This window comes from Nelumbo nucifera, chromosome 3 (assembly GCF_055504915.1).
Source record: "Nelumbo nucifera cultivar China Antique chromosome 3, China Antique-T2T, whole genome shotgun sequence".
NCBI classification, from domain to species: domain Eukaryota; kingdom Viridiplantae; phylum Streptophyta; class Magnoliopsida; order Proteales; family Nelumbonaceae; genus Nelumbo; species Nelumbo nucifera.
In genome coordinates this window covers 38,152,653-38,163,121 of record NC_142651.1, presented here as the reverse complement: position 1 = coordinate 38,163,121, position 10,469 = coordinate 38,152,653, and the positions used below count along the sequence as shown (strand labels likewise).

Here is a 10,469-nt window from a genome sequence, read left to right as displayed (position 1 = left end):
AAATTTCGAAAATGTTCTTATTTAATAAGTGCTTAGAAAAAGCCACTCTCAATTTGCTTTTTCAGTAAGCACTTCTTTATTCAAATAAACACATTTTCCTCACTTTTTTATCAAACATGGATAAGTGGTTATTTTCCACTTAATGTGTGGTCCCAATGCTTATTTTAAGTACTTATAAAAAAGTATTTAATAAAAATGAAATCAAACAGAGTCTAAATTGTTCAGAGAATCAACGTAGAGGAATTATGTTGCTAATTATATATGTTCAAATTAAAAGGTAAAAGAATAGTAGTGTTATGCCAAAAACCATCTAGGAGTATAAAATCTGTCTAGTCCTTTTACCCCTAGGCATTTTTTTTGTTGAAAAAAATCAATTTAATCCACAACAAACATGACATTTCTTTCTCAGGTTGTTAAGAGGCTAACAAACCTAGGAACAAGAAAAATGATTGACAAGCAAAGAACTAGGAAAAAAAAGTATAAAATAGAGCAACACAAAAGTACATCTAGAGATTTATGTGGTTCCACTTCCACTATAGACCATCATGAAATTTTGCCTCCAGTTTTTTTTTTCTCAAATTTGGATTAGATCATAAAACAGATTCACAACTAAAACTCAAGGCACCAATACAATACAGTCATTTCATTACCTATCTCTACCAAACACATTTATGATATATAAGTTGCCCAAAATTTTGATAACTAACACTTGACCAATCATAACCCATTCATAAATTTTTAATAAATAACACTTGATTCGCTACCGAGTTTATGATTCTAGTTGATTGATTAGATATTTTTCAGATATTATATCTTTTCCATATCATAGTTGAACATTATATATGTTCAAATTGAAAGATTGACGAATAGTAGTGTGATGCCAAAAACCGTATAGAAATTTGCTTAGTCCTTTTACCCTAGGCAGTTTTTTTTTTTTTTCTTTCTCAGGTTGAAATTTGAGTTTTGCCATTTGGGCGGGGATAGAAGGATGATGATGGAATAAGGATTTGAAAACCGAGTCTTATTTTTTCTTATCCTGCAATCTAAACAATAATGTTATCCTTGCTTGAGTCGTATGCCAATCTTGGCCTAATAAATGGACCATTAACCATTTATATATATTAAGCCAATTCCTAGACCCTATTAACCAAATGGCATACAATTCAGCTCTCGCTCTATTTTTTTTTTGTTTGTTTGTTTTTTCACACATCAAATCTCACTCTAATACGTGTAAAATAAGCATTACATGGACCCACAAATTCCCCTTATACGTTGTATTTAGTAAATTATGCTCTCTGTGCCTGTGCCCATCGAACATCCTCATTGATGCTGTAGAGAATTCCGGTGACAGTCGAGGCTCAAGAGAGAGGATCCCAACTCCCAAATAAACATTTTCTAATTTCCAGAAAGAAAAATGCAGAGCATGTATGTCCCGGTTTGGTTCTGACGAAGGATGACAGGGCCAAAGTGGATTTTTGCTAAACGTTATGCACACATGACGCATATATCGATCACCATTTCGAAGAGAAGGCCAAAATGGAAGCATCCCAATTTCCCATCTTCTTAAATAATATCTCATCCCCCTGTGATGAGACTGAGAAAAGGAATTTTGATTGATGCAAGGCCCACAATCGTCACCACAGATGGTGTGGTGTGGACCATGCATTAATGCAGTTGAGGAGCTGAGCCTGAGCGAGCGTTTCATCCAAAATGAGCAACAGCTGCCCCTCTGTTTTCACTTCTAAACGTAAAAAGCGAGTCCGGATCTCCTCCTGCCCACATCCGAATCCGAAGTCGTACAAAGCAGTCATTCTGACAGTTCCGAAAGTAAAAAGTCAAAAAAGCGCAATCTCAAATCAATTTTGAGCCAACCCATTAATTCACAATTGTCAATCTCTCTTGTCCAACAGGACGATGATCTTCATTACTCATTAGCCCGTTATCATTTTTGTAATAATTGGATTCCACTTACAGACATCGTTCTCCCATTTAGGAACATCTTACCCGTCAAACAGTTACATGCAATTATAGCTAGCTACCTCGAGTTCAATGAATTCTGTTTTATAAAATATATTATATGAAAAAAAGATGTAAATCTTCGAAAATATAGACCCCAATATTTATATATCAAATAAAGAAAAAGGATTGGACATTTGAACCATTGGAGCCTAACCAAATGCTCCACCCTTTTTTCCTTGCCTCACACCCACGGTTAGTCGTTACCTTGAATTTTCAAGTAGTCTACATTCTACGATTCTATTGTTCCTAGGACATTCGGCTGACTATCATGATTGATTTTCATTGAGGATTTTGCAAAGGTGTTTTTTTCTCACTTTTCTGCTTGGGCCCAGTTAATTTGCTATTATTATCCTTTGCAATAGAGTTCACATCTGCGTTTTACAAGGAGACCGGATCTGTTCCTCACACCTGGCACTTCACACTCACATCCTATCATGCATTGAAAACATCTTTCATATTTATTGGTTATCATTCATGGGAGATGTTCCCAATGTATGGTGGATGTGCCTGTGAAGCGCCCGTTCTTGAGGAGCAGATCCCGTCACCCCCACAAGGGGGTGCCCCACAACGTTCCACAGCACATCTCTGCCATGTATTGAAAACATCTCTTGATAATATACAAAAAATGATAATATCATTACACAGCGGAGATGTGCTGTAGGACGTAATGAGGCGCAGATTTGAACTCTTTGCAATAAAGATTAACTGAATGTAATGATAATTCAACATGTTATGAAAACAGTGGTAATGTTTCACGCCAGTAATAAAATACATTGAATCTACGTCACTGGCGTGAAACCTTTTCGTTGGTTCTACAACTCATTGAACAGCCATTGTGTTCGATTAATCCGAATCATTTGTCCCTAATTCTGACAAATTTTATCAAAGAAAACACTTTGAACGGAAAATATAAGGGATCCAAAATATAATTACCTAGATAAACAAAAACGAACAAGCCCCAAGATTCATTGGCAGAACTCAGAAGTATTCTTTCTAATTGAACAACACAAGTTTCATAGTTCCAGTTACGGAAACGGTCTAAATGGTAATGTTGTCATTTACAGGCCATAAGGCCGTAATATTTAAAGGGAACAAGTTGACAAATTCCGCGAGTTTAAAACCCGCCGGAGGAGAAACATAATAATTTAAAAAACCGGCGGGAGTTCTTTAATTTAAAATATCAAATGGGACTTGTATCTCGTGCATTGTTGCATTCCAAATCCCAATTAGAAGAAGAAAACCCTTCTGTCATTTAGTCGTAAAACGTGCCTGTCTGTACCTACTTGTTGATTGGGTTTTATTCAACACGTGCCTAAGCATTGTTGTGAGTTGTGAGTCTTGTGACTGCTTCAAAGTGTCAACCTTCGTTCTCGCCCGAGCCTAGATCGAAGGGGCCCGACTTCCTACTGCTCTTCAGTCTCAGGAAACCGTACAAATTACGGAACTCTCTCACCGTGTGAACGCTCTCCCTGCAGATTACCCCACCCGATTCCCCCAATTCATCCACACTCTGAATCCGTCCGTTTACCGATCTGCTCTCGCTCAACTGCTGCCCAATCTTCCCGTACCCTTTTCCGTCACTGTTCGTTTGCAACGCTGTCATCACCGACTTCAACGCCCGACTTGGTGAGCTCCGGTTCACGATCATGATCTCTCCGATCTCCGCTGGACTCAGAGTAGCTCCACCTTGGAAGATCTCCTCCACTTGAGGGAAGAGCTTGTGATCCTTGAGGCCTAAATAACTATTGGCCAGAGTCTTGAACGCAGAAAAATCGCACAGAGGAAAATGGATGTGAACATCAATTCTTCCGGGCCTCAGGATTGCAGGATCGATGTGATCTTTACTGGTCATTGTGAAGACCATTACCCGCTCCTCGCCGCAACACGAGAAGATCCCGTCCATGAAGTTCATAACCCCAGATAAACTCACCGTCTTTGATTTCTCGCCGAGAAATCGATCGAGATCTTCGATAACAATGACCGATCTGCTTGTCGTCTGTAATAGGAGTATTTTCAGATCGGAATCGTCGGAGACTTTGGAGAGGTCGACGTCGTACACGTCGTAGCAGAGAAATTTCGCCATGGCGGCAACGAAGCTCGATTTTCCCGTACCCGAGGGTCCGTACAATAGGTAGCTTCGCTTCCAGGCTCGGCCGAGTCGGTGATAGTACTGCTTCGATTTGAGGAATGATTCAAGATCGGACTTCACCTTATTTTTGATATCGGGATCCATGGCGACGGTGTCAAGAGTCGACGGATGAGTAAAAGGGATCGAACTCCACCGCCCATTGCGATGCACCGTTTCCGTGTTTGTGTAGAGCTTCACCTCTTTTCTTCTTTGCTCGATCTCGTCGAAGACAGAGTGGATGTGTTGGAGGTAAGGACGGAGAATTCGACGCTTGTCTTTCTTTTTGATCTTCAAAACAAAAGTTTTGCACCTGCTGTTTCCTTCGCGTTTCTCTTCGCTCATCCATGAGACTCTGGCGCCGAGAAAAGTATCGTATACAAGCTGATTGGTATCGAGTTCGAGGGTAATCTCGTTCAACTTTTTCCCGGAAAAGAGATTCGCGTAGTCGGAGTCTTCTATTGAGGCTAACGAGCTTACATAGGTAGAAACTTTTCTGTAAAGCTGATTCTCCTGAAAGTTTCGGTTGAATTCGGGAATTTTATAGAACTGATAGACGTGACACCAATCATCGATCGTTCTGCACCATTTCTTGAAAAGAAACCACAGGGCTGTACCAGACAAAATTATACGAAAAACCAAGAAGACACCGGCGACCACTAGCAGGAGAATAAACGGATTAGTTAGAACCATGATTTCCTGAATTAGAAACCGATATCTCCCGGGTCGTCGGAGCTTCTTTCAAACAAGAACTTCTACGAAACCAAAGGCTCTATTTTATTGCCTTTTTTTTCCTCTTAAAACCAAAAACCATCCTCGCAACAGCTAGAAGTTCGAGGAGACAGAAAAGTTTCGATTGATTGGTTGTTGAGAAATTTGGTTTTGTAAGGAAATGAGTAAGGAATTCGTCTCACTCTCATCTTTTATTATTGGGCGAGAACACCAATTAAAGGTTTGAAGTCAAGAAGTTTCAGAGACGTGTCAGAGTAAGAGATTGATCATGAACGAACCACCAATGCTTTTAACGCCGTTTCAAGACTGCTCTTGCCGGTAATTCCACTTGGTCAAAGATGAAGAGGGAACAGAGAAAAATGTGAGAAAGAGAGAGAGAAACCAGAGGGTCGAGAGGAATTCTACTTCTATGATCTTAATTCCCAACTTACGACGAGTTCTAACTTCTAAGCTTGGAGCCCTCTTTACTCACGGCTGGTTTGGACTTGCTTGGGCGAAAAATTACTATAATGCCGTGATAACGTGAGCCAATTACTAAAATACCATAAGCCTAGGATTGACGGTTGATGAATACTTGGCCATCTGGGCTGGACATAATGAATTTACTATTGAATTGAGGACGGTTGGATGCTATAGGAGCTCGATTGGACAGATGGGATGCCAATGTAAGGTGACATCATTGGGTGGAAGGTTGTAACAATTGTCGGACACTGTTAATCCATTTAACCTTGAGGTTGAGGTTAATCTTTTTCGTACGGAAATAATAATAGAAAGCATTAAAATAAGCCTTAACGAAATAGTTGTACTATGAATTGAAAATAAATGGGAATACAGTAAGAATTTGTGATTGGGCGTCCGGAAGGTCAAAAAGTAAGGAGTGAAATATTTTTTTTTAATCTATCAAAAAAAAAGTAAGGAGTGAAATCTTGCAATTTTATCTACCAAAAAAAATCTTGCAATTTTAAGGTTATTCCATTTTATTCAAGACTTCAAGCATTTGAAAAAAAAAAAAAAAAAACTCAATTTCACTCTTTTTGGAAAGTGAAATTGAGATGACATTAGTTTGGTATTTCCTAAGCCAAATGTTGCATGTAACCAAAGCGAAAGGACGTTTTTCTTTATAAGCCAATCTAAAAGGACTTGAGGGGTTTCTAACTTTCTATAGTATCGACTTGTTAACTTAACTAACTTTTGTGGTAAACGACCTCGAGTTGTAAACATCTCTAATGTATGGGAGAAAAAAAGCAAGAAAATCTCTATTAAGTAATTTTATAAGAACAAAGATATAAAACTAGGGGTTGTCAGATTGCATTGGCTCCTCACATGGGTTCACATGTTTCTAATGCACATTAAAATGTGCTATGTGGCAAGTGCACTTCGATCGGCTACCCACCAGAACTGTTCCCACACCTCTACCCACCTAATTTGGGAATATCTCTTCATGAAGACAAGGAAATATTCTCAACGTCCAGCTGTAATGTCCGATGGGTAAGAATGTGAGAACATGTGAACCCAGCAAGTGGGGTGCATTCCGTGGGGAGCCCATGACTCAGATGTCATCAGTGGGTTGGCTTAAGTGGTAACTGGTAAACCTACTTGGACCTAATCCTATCAGGTTAGGTCAGTAGATTGGGCTTAGTGTTAATCAAATTCGGGTTGTCAAACTAGGGGTAGGGGTGATCAATTGTAATTTGGCCCGGATTCAAGGTATAAATCCTTCACATAGGATATTAAGCCGGGCCCATTATCGTTTGCGGGATGTGTTGGGGGTCAAATTCAGCAATGTTTTTAAATTCGAACTGGACCGGATTGTCAGACCGGAAAAACCAAGAACCGGTTTTGTTTTTACCCCAAAATCAATATTTGGAAAAAAAAAATCGTTGATTTGATTAACAAACCATCGAACAGTTCGATCCAGAAATGGTTTTGGCCATTTTTTGATTTTTTTTTTATTTTTTTGTCAGAATGAGCCATCCAGACCGTTTGATCCAGGAACCAGACTCCAAAACGGTTTGCTGTCCCGTCGGATTTTAAAAAACCTTGGAATTCAGTATTCAATTTTGTTTAATTGAGTTGGATCAATTCGATCTGTGTGGTTTGTTTTATTTTATTTTTTTTTTGGGGATTCGAGGTTAAATGAAGCCACGCCACATCAAACAACCTGTGTCCAGAATTAAGTGAGATGACCACAATGAATAAGCTATTTTAGGAGTATCACATGGGATTACCAAAAAAATAAAATAAGAGTCTCGCATGGAAGATATGGTCCTTACAATTCACGAGCCTTGTTGGCGATTTTATCTCTGTATCCCTGAAATGATTTTTGAATGGATTTGCCTTATGCTTGAAACACACACACACACAAAAATCAGGAGTCTTAGAACTGTAAATCTTGATGCATGCACATCATAAAAATTATAAGTCAATATTGTACCTGTTCTTTTTGTTTGGTTAGTATTTAGACCTGAAATCACCCAACTCAAAAAAGGTGGGCTAAGGCCCCCTATCTAGTGACGCAAATTAGAAGGCACCTTAACCCAGTGTTGGATCCAGGACCTTTGACCGTGGGGACACACCTGCGGATTCACCTCTGACGCCTTTTAAAATTATGAAAAAAATCTCATTAAGAAAATTTGACCTCCTACTATTTTATTTGAATGGGGCAATTGTCAAAAAAAAATTAATTTTCTTTATACATATAAAGCAGTTTCAAATTTCAGTGGGGGCAATTGCACACACCGGCTTTTAAATAGATCCGCCATTGTGTTAACCCGGTTTGGGCTATGGATCACCTCTTTTCAAACCAATGCTTTCAAATTGGCGTTGATTCAGATGGTCGATTATTTGAACCATTCAAACAGACATATTTTTTATTAAAAAATTATTTGGTCAAAGACCAGCTGGTTTGGCTGGTTGAATCGTTGACTCATGGATCAACCTTAACATGAATACTTAGGGTTAGAATCTAACCTTTTGCCCACCCAACCCAAAATCGCCTTGACCCAGCCTGACCCGATTGCCTGGTCTAAAATTACTATTGCAATGGCGCCCACATTACGGAGATAAATGTTCTTACAAGTTGGGAATTCAATCCTTAACCTTTACTTAGGTTCGCATAAATACATACAAAATAATATAAAATAGAAGGTTTTGCTTATTTGCTCCTGTAGCATTTTTTGTAAATGAATGAGAAGGTATATCCTTTTGGGTTTGGGCTTGGGCCTTACATGTTTATTTGTAAATAAGTGAAGGAAATGGTGGGCGGCCGGCCGGCACTCGGTCATCAATCTCTTAAAAAACAAAAATAATTAACGAAAAGATACTCATCAAAAAAATAAATAAATAACGAAAAGAAAGATATTTTCAAAAATAAAAATGCAATTGCTGACGAAAACTCCTCTTGAAAATTTTCTAAAAATCTACACCCGTGTATAAGCCGCGTACAAACCCCAATGGTCATGCATGCGAAACCATCTTTGTTTTCATGCTTTCAACTTTTTTTTACCTTCCTACCAACAAAAAAGTTTTTTTTTTCTTATTTTTATTTGTTAATATAACAAATATTAATTTAATAGAATATGAATAGGTGAGTCCATATATATATATATATATATATATATATATATATATATATATATATAGATCTCCAATCAGTCATGGAGAGCGTTCATCAAACCACCTTGGATCTATCAAATATGATTCACTCAATGAAGTTGCTGTATAAACAAGGATTAAAATATTGATATGTGATAGTGTGTGATCTTGATGCTCTTATTTGGAGGGCAGTTTGGACGATGGATGCTTAACTGGCCGGTCGAACTGCAAGGAAACAATGCTCAGAAGACCTAGGGTGGTTTATCCGGTGTGGGCGCTCCGATGCTTAAGTCAGTACTCTTAATGTCGAGCTGAAAGCTTAATTGCAAGTAAACTAGTGAGCAATTAATCGCACGTACCTTAAATCATTGACGTTGGTGTCCTTATATAAGTGAGTTGTTGTAAGTCTCATGAAACTCTTCCGAGATCTTTGGCCCATGCTACTAAGAATCCGTTCTGCACCAGGAGGTGAACTTTGTGCTAACTGATAGACCTGTTCATGGGTTGGGCCGGGCCGGGCTCCGGCCGGGCTTTTACTCTTTATTAACAGAAAAATGTTAGGCCCGAGCCCGATCCCGGCCCGACCAATGGGCCTACAACTTGGGCCCGATCCCGACCCTGATAAAAAGCCCGAAGCCCGAAACCCGACCTAATAAAAGAAATTCGAAATTTTCCCTATTCAAATGAACATTATCTATTTTAATTTAGATGTTTTTTCCCCCTATTTAAATGAACAATGGGCCTACAAGTGAATCAACAACCTTCTTAAATCAAAAAAATTATTGAAATGGACATCACATAGGGTTTTTACTTAGATTTAACTATAGGTCAGGCCGGGTCGGGCTCGGGTCGGGCTCGGGCCGGGCTATTTTGGCAAAGCCCGAGCCCAACTCGAATTTTATGTGGGCCGAGCTTTTTGGCCCGAGGTTAAGCCCGCGGGCCAAAAAGCCTGTTCAAGCCCGTCCGGGGGCCGAGCCGGGCCGGTCCGTCGGGCCACCCAGCCCATGAACAGGTCTACTAGCTGATAAGGCTTATCGAGTCCGTCCGATTCGGGCGGGATGAGGATAAGGCTGGCAGTCGTGCGACGTAATCCCGGAGAGGTCGGAGACAACTGACTTCTAAAAGTTGGCTACGTGTCACCTCAGCAAGTCAGGCCATCGTGAGCTGCTTAAACCTCAGTCTTGGCCGAGGTGCCCGAGATACCCGAACTGACTTGACTTGCTGAGGTGGTAGGAAATGTCGAGTCATTGTCCGATCAATAAATCGCTTTCACGTGTTCGAAGGTTGGGCCAAATTACCCCTCATCAATATGCATCGATACCCATATTGAGAATTGGCATATTGTTATGGCCAAATCTTTTTTTTTTTATAAGGAGAGGGTCTCAAAGAAATATAAGACCCTATAAAGTTTTTAAAATATTTATATATCGGTGAATTTATCCGGACATATCGATATACAATACGCCCATCGTTGGCTGTAACACTTTCACTGCTAATGGAAAATCTGTCTCCACTCCTAAAGCTTCGGTTAGCTCCATTGCCACCTTTCAGGGCAACAAGTTCTGCTCCGAGAAAGCCTATAGATATGGACAGGGCACCCCATCTTGCTGCAATAAAGATCCCCTTGTCAGGGTGAACAAGACATTCAAAGGAAGTAAATCTTGTTAGAAATACCCCCATCACAATTTAATTTGATCTAGCCAATTTACAGGAGGAGGAGGGGACCATTTCTTCCCACTTTAATTCTGTCGTCTCTGCTCTGTTCACAGCATTCAAAACTGCTCTGTTCACAGCATTCATAACAGCCAATGGGTACGTGAATATATATATGAAATATAACACCACAGTAATAGAACCCAACATGGATAAAAGATTCAGCCCAACATGAATCTTTGACTACTGCAAGTCTGCAATTACTGAAGCAGAAACTGCAACCACTCCATACAAGACACATACATCCACATTCAATGGCACATGAAAATGCAATGTGAGATCCATA

At 39.6% G+C, this 10,469-nt stretch overlaps 1 pseudogene across 1 annotated transcript; it reads right to left on the bottom strand.

The window, feature by feature from the left end:
* Positions 1-2,987: 2,987 nt before the first annotated feature.
* Positions 2,988-5,610, bottom strand: LOC104594033 (AAA-ATPase At2g46620 pseudogene; annotated as a pseudogene). The gene has a single exon (XR_016084382.1). The product of XR_016084382.1 is annotated as an AAA-ATPase At2g46620 pseudogene (transcript).
* Between the last annotated feature and the right edge of the window lie 4,859 nt (positions 5,611-10,469).